The following is a 13,513-nucleotide window of genomic DNA, read 5'->3' on the forward strand; positions in this document are numbered from 1 at the left end:
AGTCTATCCGTTACTGTAGGTAACAGAGAATCTTCTAACAAAATGGGTATAGCTCTTGGATGATACCCCTGCAAGAAATAGAATGGTGAGCACAGTAGAGCTGAATGCTCAGTATTATTATTAACAAACTCCGCTACAGGGAGAGCTTCCAACCATTCCCTAGAATAATCAGCCAATAAACAACGTAGCGTTTGAAGTAAGGTTTGGTTCAGTCGTTCAGTCTGTCCATCTGTCTCTGGGTGGAAAGCAGTGGATAATGCCACATCTATTTTCAGTTTTTTACATCATTTTTTCCAAAATTTAGAGTTGAACTGGCTCCCTCGGTCTGACACCACTTTGCTTGGCAAACCATGTAAACGCACAATTTCCCTTATAAAAATATCGGCAAATTCTGCCGCCGTGGGTAATTTCCGTAATGGTACAAAATGTGCCATTTTAGATAAAAAATCCACTATAACCAACACTGTTGTGAAAGATTTTACAGGTGGTAAACCTACAATAAAGTCTACGCTCACAGTGTGCCAAGGTTGTTTGGGTGTTGGCATTGGTATTAACAAGCCGTCAGGGGCCTTATGAGAAGATTTATTTCTTGCACAAATTGGACAGGTAGTGACAAATTGCTTAATGTCCTTTCTTATAGTGTCCCACCAAAAGTGTTTTTGCACATTTTCCAGGGTTTTTACCCAACCAGGATGACCTGCCAACGGTGAGGCGTGATGCCAAATTATCACCTGTGTTTGTAATTCAGAGGTAGGCACTAACAGCATGTTGTCGTGATACAATAAACCTCGTTGTATTGTGTTATGGGAATCCTTTAACCAATCCTGAGGTGCTATTTGCATGTGTGCATTATATAGATCTGTGATGAAATCCTTCTGTTGTACTGGTGCCAAAAACTTTTGGGGAGGAATAATGGGTTCTCCTATTTTATCTTGTTTCATGTCTGAGGTATGTCCGTATCTAGATAACACATCAGATTGAATTTGTTGTGCACCTGGTCTATAGGTTATTACAAAGTCAAATGTGCTAAAAACAATTAACCAGCGCATCTGACGTGGTGTTAGTGCTTTAAGTGATCCAAAAAACTGTAGGTTCCTGTGGTCAGAAAAGATTGTAACTGGGTACTTGGCTCCCATTAAATGGTGCCTCCATTCTGAAAAGGCTACTTTGATAGCTAGTAGTTCCCATTCAGCCACAGTGTAATTTTGTTCAGCTGGTAATAACTTTTTGGAATAGAAGGCTATAGGATGTAACTGGCCATCTACTGCATCTCGTTGAGAGAGAACTCCTCCTAAAGCTACTTGTGAAGCATCCGCTTCAACAAAAAAAGGCAAGTCAGGATCAGGATGTTTCAGAATTGGGGCTGAAGTGAACTTTTGTTTTAGGAGTTGAAAGGCGTGTGCCGCCTCATCAGTCCAAAGAAATGGTTTCCCTTTCCGCAACAAGGTAGTTATTGGGGCCGCAATGTCTGCAAAATGTGCAATAAACCTCCTATAAAAATTGGCGAAACCCAGAAATTTCTGAATATCTTTTACAGAGGATGGTTCTGGCCAATCAGCAATAGCACTGATTTTCTTTACATCCATAGTTATTCCTTGAGGTGACAGGCAGTATCCTAAAAAGTCCACCTTGCTGACATTAAAAGTACACTTTTCTAACTTAGCAAAAAGATGATTTTCTTTTAACTTTGATAATACTGCACGAACATGTTGGGTATGTTCTTCTGAGTTCTTAGAGTAAATGAGGATGTCGTCTATGTATACTATGACACAAACGTCCAGGAATTTGTGTAGGACCTCATTTATAAAGAACTGAAAGGCCGCAGGGGCATTACATAACCCAAAGGGCATTACTGTGTACTCAAATAAACCAAACTTTGTCTTGAAAGTTGTCTTCCACTCATCCCCCTCTTTTACTCGGACCAGGTGGTAAGCTCCCCGCAGATCTAGTTTAGTGTATACAGTAGAATGTCTTAATTGATCCAACAACACAGGTATTAGAGGAAGAGGATATTTATTCTTTATTGTAGCCTTATTTAGTCTTCTATAATCGATACACGTGCGCAGGGATTTATCCGGCTTCGGGATAAAAAAGAGTGGAGATGACACCGGAGATGTGGAATGACGGATGAACCCAGACTGTAGTAGGTCATCTAGGTAGGTTCTTAAGTATTTGGTTTCTTCGTCAGTCAAAGCATATACTCTGTTATTAGGTAAAGGGGCCCCTGGGATAAGATCTATACGACAGTCATAAGACCTATGTGGGGGCAGCACACTAGCCTTTACTGGATCAAAGACGTCTTTAAAGTCAGAATATTCAGGAGGGAGACTTGGTTCATCTTGTGTAACACTAGCTCAGTGTAATACTGTGCTCTGTTCTGTACCTGCTTCTTGATAGCAATTGGTTCTACAGAAAGAGGAATCCAAAGTAACAGTTCTATTCACCCAATCAATTTTTGGGTTATGAGTTGTTAACCAGGGTACCCCGAGAATCAAACCAAAATTAGGAGTATCTATCAGATCAAAGCTAATCACCTCTGTGTGCCCGTTCTGACAGACCATAACAAGTGGACTTGTTTGTTTTGTGATTAATCCAGAGGTCAATTCTGACCCATCCACTGCACATACTGCTTCTGGACAAGGCTTTAGGCACATAGGAAGTCCTAAGTTTTCAGCTAACTTATTATCCACAAAATTTCCTGTCGCGCCTGAGTCCAGTAGGACAGGGAGAGAATGCCTCACTTGGGTAGTAACAATTAAAACGACCTGAATTATGAAATGTCTAGGTATGTGCGGTACCATGAAGGCTGCAGCATTAGAGGTTTGATTAAGATGTTTTCTCGAACAAGTAACCTCTCCCCTTGTCGAGCTTAATCGTTTCTCGATTCAGTTAAGGAGGTGGAGGAAACAGCACCCTTTCGTGGATTTTTAGGCTTTACTGGACATTCTCTGGCAAAGTGACCTGCCCTTCCACAATATAAACATAATTGAAGTTTTCTCCTTCTTTCTTTTTCCTCTGATGTGAGTGGACCTCTGAGTGTCCCTATTTGCATAGGCTCAGGTTCAGGGAGTTTATTATCTGGGTCTTTCTTCTCGTGTCTAATAAAAGTTAACTGTGATTCCAGTTTGTATTTATCTCCCTTTCTTTCTCCTAGTCTATGTTCTAATTTCACAACTAAATCTACAAAGTCCGAATAGTCTTCTGGCAAATCAACGATATGAGCCAGCGCGTCTTTTAAATCATCTCTCAAACCTTTATAGAAAAGGGAGACACGCTTAACGATTAAAACTAGTGAGATAGGTCAATAAATCCTTGTTACCTTGTATAAGATTTAAAAGCTCATTATCACTTGCCTGCATGAAAATGTGTTTTGCAAAAAGGCTGGTCATGGTACGTTTAAATTGATTCCAATTATGGAGGATGGGATCATCCCTCTCCACGAAAGGAATTGACCAATTGGCTGCTGTGCCACCCAAATAAGACAAGACGAATGCCACTTTCGTAGCATCAGTAGGGAACTGTTGTGGCTTACAAACGAAGTGTAATTGACATTGATTGATAAAAACATTGAATTTGTTACTATCTCCATGAAAACGTTCAGGTGCTGCTAAGGGCACAGCATTAGGAACATTAACAGTGACCTCAACTGGGGGAGGCAAAGTTGTATGTTTTGATGGCGCCCCTGTCTCTGAGGAGGTTTTAAACAAAGGCGTAAAAGCTGTGTTCCACTGAGATACCCTAAATTTATACCTGCTTAAATCCTGTTTTAAAGAGGTATTCTCCATCTTTAATCTCTCGATTTCCTCTTGCATATGTTGCAAGATGCCAGACACTGATTCATTAGGAGCCAAGTCCTCATTTAGGGCCTGCGCCATATCCGTGACGTCAATGCCCTCTATTTCTTCCCCGATATTCATCGTCCACCAGAACTGATTTTTTTTTTTTTAAGGCTTGTGCTTCTGTCAAAGCCCAGCTCACCTGAGTCCTTGTTCAGTTCTGATGGAGGTTGAAGACAATCCGACCCCACCCTGAAACTGCTTGTTCCAGCACACTAGTTTTTAAAACAGTGCACTAAGAACAGAAGCTCAAGGGAAGGGGGGAAGTGGATAAAATAAAATAAAGAGACAACACTGTTCTTGCGTTTCCACTGTTGAAGTGCTGCACAAATCTGCGGCCCTCTCTGACTTCTGTAGAAACTAGTGCCTAATGAAACATAAACAAAGAACAGATAAGTACAACCTATTCCTAACTGGGTTCCTGACTATCCCTTCATTTATTAAAACATTTCTTCTAAAAGTACCTCTTGGATCTTGGTGTCTAGTTTCCAGGTTTGGAATGTGTTACTGCTCTGGGATGTGCTTTCTATTACTCTAAAGCTTCTAAAACATTAAACAAATACCGTTATCAGAATTACCAATATCAAACATTCATCTTAATATAACTAAAGCCTAAATTCCCAATAGCAGACTCACTTTTCCCATATTTCCAGAATCTTTTATAAAACAAATACTGTACTTTTACGTCAAAATACAGCATGTAATTTGTGCAAGTCCTTGATTTACTGTTTGCCTTGCTGTTAATGGTTTCCACAGTTCGATTCTTAAAAGTTCCATAAAAAAAAAGTATGTTTGCTTTGCAAAGTTCCGCAAAGTATTCTTGTAACAAAGAGTTTGAATCACAATGTTCGTGGAAGGTATCTTGTTTCAAATTGTCTATACACAAATCCAGAAATTGTTGTCAAAGTTCTTTCAGGTAATAAAAGTTTTGCACTTACTTGTTGCTGGCAAGAGATACTGATCAGTCTAACCTTGTGTTCTTTCTCTTTTGCGGGTTGCTTGCAGGAGACAGGCTGAGGCAAGGAGGAACCGGAAACCGGAAGAAGGAAGAGCCAGCAGCTGCGCCCATTGAAGCCAATGAAAGTCTGTAGAGAGCAGGAGTGCCAGCGCCGAGGGATCTGTCCTCAGGTAAGCGGGAGGTAGACGAGCACAAGCACTGGGTGAGGCTCGGGGGCTGCCTTTTATAGACAGGGCTGGGTGTGGTCCTCACATGCTGCACATGTTCTTGAAAGGTGTGCAGAGCTGGGTGTGGTTTAAAGAGCTGGGTGTGGTCCTCACATGCTGCACATGTTCTTGAAAGGTGTGCAGAGTTTCAGTTATTATGCAAATGAGTTAAATTAACACATGGCCTAGAGAGGAGTGTTTTAAAGAAGCCTTGGTAAAAGCAAGGCCCAATGTGTAAACAAAACAGCACATTAAACAACATACACAGAAGCCTAGGGGGGAAGGTGAGATAACAAGAAAGGCTTTCAATAGTAAGTTTAAAAGGGAGCTATTACAGAACCCACTAGTGCAGTGAGAGGGGACATGCTCTTTGCTGTGCACAAACCCTAACAGTTGCCCCCCTCAAAGGCCCTCCTACAGGATGGGGTTTTCCTGGATTTTTTAAATAAAACCGTCTAATCAGCTGTGGGGCATGTACATATGATGCTGGTTCCCATGAATTCTCAGATTCATCATATCCTTTCCATTCTACTAAATAAAACAGACGTCCACTAATTCTTTTTGAGTCTTTTATGCTTTTCACTTCATATTCTAGATTTCCCTTAATTGGTATGGGTGGAGGTGGTGGTTCAGGTCGGGTTTTTGGATTGTACGGCTTAAGCAAGGACACATGGAATGTAGTATGTACTGGATATTCTTTTGGTAAATCTAATTTTACTGTTACCGGGTTTACTGTGGCAGTTATACTAAAGGGTCCAATGAAACGTGGTTGCAGCTTTCGGGATCCCTCTATGTTTAGGTTCTTTGTGGAGAGCCATACCTTGTCACCAATTTTATACATTGGGGCCTCAGATCTGTGTTTGTCTGCTTGTCTTTTCATGCTTTCCTTGTACTTTAATAAATGTTTCCTGGCTTTGTCTTGTATGTCACCTAACCTCGTTAGTCTATCCGTTACTGTAGGTAACAGAGAATCTTCTAACAAAATGGGTATAGCTCTTGGATGATACCCCTGCAAGAAATAGAATGGTGAGCACAGTAGAGCTGAATGCTCAGTATTATTATAAACAAACTCCGCTACAGGGAGAGCTTCCAACCATTCACTAGAATAATCAGCCAATAAACAACGTAGCGTTTGAAGTAAGGTTTGGTTCAGTCGTTCAGTCTGTCCATCTGTCTCTGGGTGGAAAGCAGTGGATAATGCCACATCTATTTTCAGTTTTTTACATAATTTTTTCCAAAATTTAGAGTTGAACTGGCTCCCTCGGTCTGACACCACTTTGCTTGGCAAACCATGTAAACGCACAATTTCCCTTATAAAAATATCGGCAAATTCTGCTGCCGTGGGTAATTTCCGTAATGGTACAAAATGTGCCATTTTAGATAAAAAATCCACTATAACCAACACTGTTGTGAAAGATTTTACAGGTGGTAAACCTACAATAAAGTCTACGCTCACAGTGTGCCAAGGTTGTTTGGGTGTTGGCATTGGTATTAACAAGCCGTCAGGGGCCTTATGAGAAGATTTATTTCTTGCACAAATTGGACAGGTAGTGACAAATTGCTTAATGTCCTTTCTTATAGTGTCCCACCAAAAGTGTTTTTGCACATTTTCCAGGGTTTTTACCCAACCAGGATGACCTGCCAACGGTGAGGCGTGATGCCAAATTATCACCTGTGTTTGTAATTCAGAGGTAGGCACTAACAGCATGTTGTCGTGATACAATAAACCTCGTTGTATTGTGTTATGGGAATCCTTTAACCAATCCTGAGGTGCTATTTGCATGTGTGCATTATATAGATCTGTGATGAAATCCTTCTGTTGTACTGGTGCCAAAAACTTTTGGGGAGGAATAATGGGTTCTCCTATTTTATCTTGTTTCATGTCTGAGGTATGTCCGTATCTAGATAACACATCAGATTGAATTTGTTGTGCACCTGGTCTATAGGTTATTACAAAGTCAAATGTGCTAAAAAAAATTAACCAGCGCATCTGACGTGGTGTTAGTGCTTTAAGTGATCCAAAAAACTGTAGGTTCCTGTGGTCAGAAAAGATTGTAACTGGGTACTTGGCTCCCATTAAATGGTGCCTCCATTCTGAAAAGGCTACTTTGATAGCTAGTAGTTCCCTTTCAGCCACAGTGTAATTTTGTTCAGCTGGTAATAACTTTTTGGAATAGAAGGCTATAGGATGTAACTGGCCATCTACTGCATCTCGTTGAGAGAGAACTCCTCCTAAAGCTACTTGTGAAGCATCCGCTTCAACAAAAAAAGGCAAGTCAGGATCAGGATGTTTCAGAATTGGGGCTGAAGTGAACTTTTGTTTTAGGAGTTGAAAGGCGTGTGCCGCCTCATCAGTCCAAAGAAATGGTTTCCCTTTCCGCAACAAGGTAGTTATTGGGGCCGCAATGTCTGCAAAATGTGCAATAAACCTCCTATAAAAATTGGCGAAACCCAGAAATTTCTGAATATCTTTTACAGAGGATGGTTCTGGCCAATCAGCAATAGCACTGATTTTCTTTACATCCATAGTTATTCCTTGAGGTGACAGGCAGTATCCTAAAAAGTCCACCTTGCTGACATTAAAAGTACACTTTTCTAACTTAGCAAAAAGATGATTTTCTTTTAACTTTGATAATACTGCACGAACATGTTGGGTATGTTCTTCTGAGTTCTTAGAGTAAATGAGGATGTCGTCTATGTATACTATGACACAAACGTCCAGGAATTTGTGTAGGACCTCATTTATAAAGAACTGAAAGGCCGCAGGGGCATTACATAACCCAAAGGGCATTACTGTGTACTCAAATAAACCAAACTTTGTCTTGAAAGTTGTCTTCCACTCATCCCCCTCTTTTACTCGGACCAGGTGGTAAGCTCCCCGCAGATCTAGTTTAGTGTATACAGTAGAATGTCTTAATTGATCCAACAACACAGGTATTAGAGGAAGAGGATATTTATTCTTTATTGTAGCCTTATTTAGTCTTCTATAATCGATACACGTGCGCAGGGATTTATCCGGCTTCGGGATAAAAAAGAGTGGAGATGACACCGGAGATGTGGAATGACGGATGAACCCAGACTGTAGTAGGTCATCTAGGTAGGTTCTTAAGTATTTGGTTTCTTCGTCAGTCAAAGCATATACTCTGTTATTAGGTAAAGGGGCCCCTGGGATAAGATCTATACGACAGTCATAAGACCTATGTGGGGGCAGCACACTAGCCTTTACTGGATCAAAGACGTCTTTAAAGTCAGAATATTCAGGAGGGAGACTTGGTTCATCTTGTGTAACACTAGCTCAGTGTAATACTGTGCTCTGTTCTGTACCTGCTTCTTGATAGCAATTGGTTCTACAGAAAGAGGAATCCAAAGTAACAGTTCTATTCACCCAATCAATTTTTGGGTTATGAGTTGTTAACCAGGGTACCCCGAGAATCAAACCAAAATTAGGAGTATCTATCAGATCAAAGCTAATCACCTCTGTGTGCCCGTTCTGACAGACCATAACAAGTGGACTTGTTTGTTTTGTGATTAATCCAGAGGTCAATTCTGACCCATCCACTGCACATACTGCTTCTGGACAAGGCTTTAGGCACATAGGAAGTCCTAAGTTTTCAGCTAACTTATTATCCACAAAATTTCCTGTCGCGCCTGAGTCCAGTAGGACAGGGAGAGAATGCCTCACTTGGGTAGTAACAATTAAAACGACCTGAATTATGAAATGTCTAGGTATGTGCGGTACCATGAAGGCTGCAGCATTAGAGGTTTGATTAAGATGTTTTCTCGAACAAGTAACCTCTCCCCTTGTCGAGCTTAATCGTTTCTCGATTCAGTTAAGGAGGTGGAGGAAACAGCACCCTTTCGTGGATTTTTAGGCTTTACTGGACATTCTCTGGCAAAGTGACCTGCCCTTCCACAATATAAACATAATTGAAGTTTTCTCCTTCTTTCTTTTTCCTCTGATGTGAGTGGACCTCTGAGTGTCCCTATTTGCATAGGCTCAGGTTCAGGGAGTTTATTATCTGGGTCTTTCTTCTCGTGTCTAATAAAAGTTAACTGTGATTCCAGTTTGTATTTATCTCCCTTTCTTTCTCCTAGTCTATGTTCTAATTTCACAACTAAATCTACAAAGTCCGAATAGTCTTCTGGCAAATCAACGATATGAGCCAGCGCGTCTTTTAAATCATCTCTCAAACCTTTATAGAAAAGGGAGACACGCTTTTCTTCTGGCCACTGTGTCTCGGTGAGTAAACGATTAAAAGTAGTGAGATAGGTCAATAAATCCTTGTTACCTTGTTTAAGATTTAAAAGCTCATTATCACTTGCCTGCATGAAAATGTGTTTTGCAAAAAGGCTGGTCATGGTACGTTTAAATTGATTCCAATTATGGAGGATGGGATCATCTCTCTCCACGAAAGGAATTGACCAATTGGCTGCTGTGCCACCCAAATAAGACAAGACGAATGCCACTTTCGTAGCATCAGTAAGGAACTGTTGTGGCTTACAAACGAAGTGTAATTGACATTGATTGATAAAAACATTGAATTTGTTACTATCTCCATGAAAACGTTCAGGTGCTGCTAAGGGCACAGCATTAGGAACATTAACAGTGACCTCAACTGGGGGAGGCAAAGTTGTATGTTTTGATGGCGCCCCTGTCTCTGAGGAGGTTTTAAACAAAGGCGTAAAAGCTGTGTTCCACTGAGATACCCTAAATTTATACCTGCTTAAATCCTGTTTTAAAGAGGTATTCTCCATCTTTAATCTCTCTATTTCCTCTTGCATATGTTGCAAGATGCCAGACACTGATTCATTAGGAGCCAAGTCCTCATTTAGGGCCTGCGCCATATCCGTGACGTCAATGCCCTCTATTTCTTCCCCGATATTCATCGTCCACCAGAACTGTTTTTTTTTTTTTTTAAGGCTTGTGCTTCTGTCAAAGCCCAGCTCACCTGAGTCCTTGTTCAGTTCTGATGGAGGTTGAAGACAATCCGACCCCACCCTGAAACTGCTTGTTCCAGCACACTAGTTTTTAAAACAGTGCACTAAGAACAGAAGCTCAAGGGAAGGGGGGAAGTGGATAAAATAAAATAAAGAGACAACACTGTTCTTGCGTTTCCACTGTTGAAGTGCTGCACAAATCTGCGGCCCTCTCTGACTTCTGTAGAAACTAGTGCCTAATGAAACATAAACAAAGAACAGATAAGTACAACCTATTCCTAACTGGGTTCCTGACTATCCCTTCATTTATTAAAAATTTTCTTCTAAAAGTACCTCTTGGATCTTGGTCTCTAGTTTCCAGGTTTGGAATGTGTTACTGCTCTGGGATGTGCTTTCTATTACTCTAAAGCTTCTAAAACATTAAACAAATACCGTTATCAGAATTACCAATATCAAACATTCATCTTAATATAACTAAAGCCTAAATTCCCAATAGCAGACTCACTTTTCCCATATTTCCAGAATCTTTTATAAAACAAATACTGTACTTTTACGTCAAAATACAGCATGTAATTTGTGCAAGTCCTTGATTTACTGTTTGCCTTGCTGTTAATGGTTTCCACGGTTCGATTCTTAAAAGTTCCATAAAAAAAAAGTATGTTTGCTTCGCAAAGTTCCGCAAAGTATTCTTGTAACAAAGAGTTTGAATCACAATGTTCGTGGAAGGTATCTTGTTTCAAATTGTCTATACACGAATCCAGAAATTGTTGTCAAAGTTCTTTCAGGTAATAAAAGTTTTGCACTTACTTGTTGCTGGCAAGAGATACTGATCAGTCTAACCTTGTGTTCTTTCTCTTTTGCGGGTTGCTTGCAGGAGAGAGGCTGAGGCAAGGAGGAACCGGAAACCGGAAGAAGGAAGAGCCAGCAGCTGCGCCCATTGAAGCCAATGAAAGTCTGTAGAGAGCAGGAGTGCCAGCGCCGAGGGATCTGTCCTCAGGTAAGCGGGAGGTAGACGAGCACAAGCACTGGGTGAGGCTCGGGGGCTGCCTTTTATAGACAGGGCTGGGTGTGGTCCTCACATGCTGCACATGTTCTTGAAAGGTGTGCAGAGCTGGGTGTGGTTTGAAGAGCTGGGTGTGGTCCTCACATGCTGCACATGTTCTTGAAAGGTGTGCAGAGTTTCAGTTATTATGCAAATGAGTTAAATTAACACATGGCCTAGAGAGGAGTGTTTTAAAGAAGCCTTGGTAAAAGCAAGGCCCAATGTGTAAACAAAACAGCACATTAAACAACATACACAGAAGCCTAGGGGGGAAGGTGAGATAACAAGAAAGGCTTTCAATAGTAAGTTTAAAAGGGAGCTATTACAGAACCCACTAGTGCAGTGAGAGGGGACATGCTCTTTGCTGTGCACAAACCCTAACAGTTGCCCCCCTCAAAGGCCCTCCTACAGGACGGGGTTTTCCTGGATTTTTTAAATAAAACCGTCTAATCAGCTGTGGGGCATGTACATATGATGCTGGTTCCCATGAATTCTCAGATTCATCATATCCTTTCCATTCTACTAAATAAAACAGACGTCCACTAATTCTTTTTGAGTCTTTTATGCTTTTCACTTCATATTCTAGATTTCCCTTAATTGGTATGGGTGGAGGTGGTGGTTCAGGTCGGGTTTTTGGATTGTACGGCTTAAGCAAGGACACATGGAATGTAGTATGTACTGGATATTCTTTTGGTAAATCTAATTTTACTGTTACCGGGTTTACTATGGCAGTTATACTAAAGGGTCCAATGAAACGTGGTTGCAGCTTTCGGGATCCCTCTATGTTTAGGTTCTTTGTGGAGAGCCATACCTTGTCACCGATTTTATACATTGGGGCCTCAGATCTGTGTTTGTCTGCTTGTCTTTTCATGCTTTCCTTGTACTTTAATAAATGTTTCCTGGCTTTGTCTTGTATGTCACCTAACCTCGTTAGTCTATCCGTTACTGTAGGTAACAGAGAATCTTCTAACAAAATGGGTATAGCTCTTGGATGATACCCCTGCAAGAAATAGAATGGTGAGCACAGTAGAGCTGAATGCTCAGTATTATTATTAACAAACTCCGCTACAGGGAGAGCTTCCAACCATTCCCTAGAATAATCAGCCAATAAACAACGTAGCGTTTGAAGTAAGGTTTGGTTCAGTCGTTCAGTCTGTCCATCTGTCTCTGGGTGGAAAGCAGTGGATAATGCCACATCTATTTTCAGTTTTTTACATCATTTTTTCCAAAATTTAGAGTTGAACTGGCTCCCTCGGTCTGACACCACTTTGCTTGGCAAACCATGTAAACGCACAATTTCCCTTATAAAAATATCGGCAAATTCTGCCGCCGTGGGTAATTTCCGTAATGGTACAAAATGTGCCATTTTAGATAAAAAATCCACTATAACCAACACTGTTGTGAAAGATTTTACAGGTGGTAAACCTACAATAAAGTCTACGCTCACAGTGTGCCAAGGTTGTTTGGGTGTTGGCATTGGTATTAACAAGCCGTCAGGGGCCTTATGAGAAGATTTATTTCTTGCACAAATTGGACAGGTAGTGACAAATTGCTTAATGTCCTTTCTTATAGTGTCCCACCAAAAGTGTTTTTGCACATTTTCCAGGGTTTTTACCCAACCAGGATGACCTGCCAACGGTGAGGCGTGATGCCAAATTATCACCTGTGTTTGTAATTCAGAGGTAGGCACTAACAGCATGTTGTCGTGATACAATAAACCTCGTTGTATTGTGTTATGGGAATCCTTTAACCAATCCTGAGGTGCTATTTGCATGTGTGCATTATATAGATCTGTGATGAAATCCTTCTGTTGTACTGGTGCCAAAAACTTTTGGGGAGGAATAATGGGTTCTCCTATTTTATCTTGTTTCATGTCTGAGGTATGTCCGTATCTAGATAACACATCAGATTGAATTTGTTGTGCACCTGGTCTATAGGTTATTACAAAGTCAAATGTGCTAAAAACAATTAACCAGCGCATCTGACGTGGTGTTAGTGCTTTAAGTGATCCAAAAAACTGTAGGTTCCTGTGGTCAGAAAAGATTGTAACTGGGTACTTGGCTCCCATTAAATGGTGCCTCCATTCTGAAAAGGCTACTTTGATAGCTAGTAGTTCCCATTCAGCCACAGTGTAATTTTGTTCAGCTGGTAATAACTTTTTGGAATAGAAGGCTATAGGATGTAACTGGCCATCTACTGCATCTCGTTGAGAGAGAACTCCTCCTAAAGCTACTTGTGAAGCATCCGCTTCAACAAAAAAAGGCAAGTCAGGATCAGGATGTTTCAGAATTGGGGCTGAAGTGAACTTTTGTTTTAGGAGTTGAAAGGCGTGTGCCGCCTCATCAGTCCAAAGAAATGGTTTCCCTTTCCGCAACAAGGTAGTTATTGGGGCCGCAATGTCTGCAAAATGTGCAATAAACCTCCTATAAAAATTGGCGAAACCCAGAAATTTCTGAATATCTTTTACAGAGGATGGTTCTGGCCAATCAGCAATAGCACTGATTTTCTTTACATCCATAGTTATTCCTTGAGG

The sequence above is a fragment of the Pleurodeles waltl genome, chromosome 4_1 (genome assembly GCF_031143425.1).
Source record: "Pleurodeles waltl isolate 20211129_DDA chromosome 4_1, aPleWal1.hap1.20221129, whole genome shotgun sequence".
Lineage (NCBI taxonomy): Eukaryota > Metazoa > Chordata > Amphibia > Caudata > Salamandridae > Pleurodeles > Pleurodeles waltl.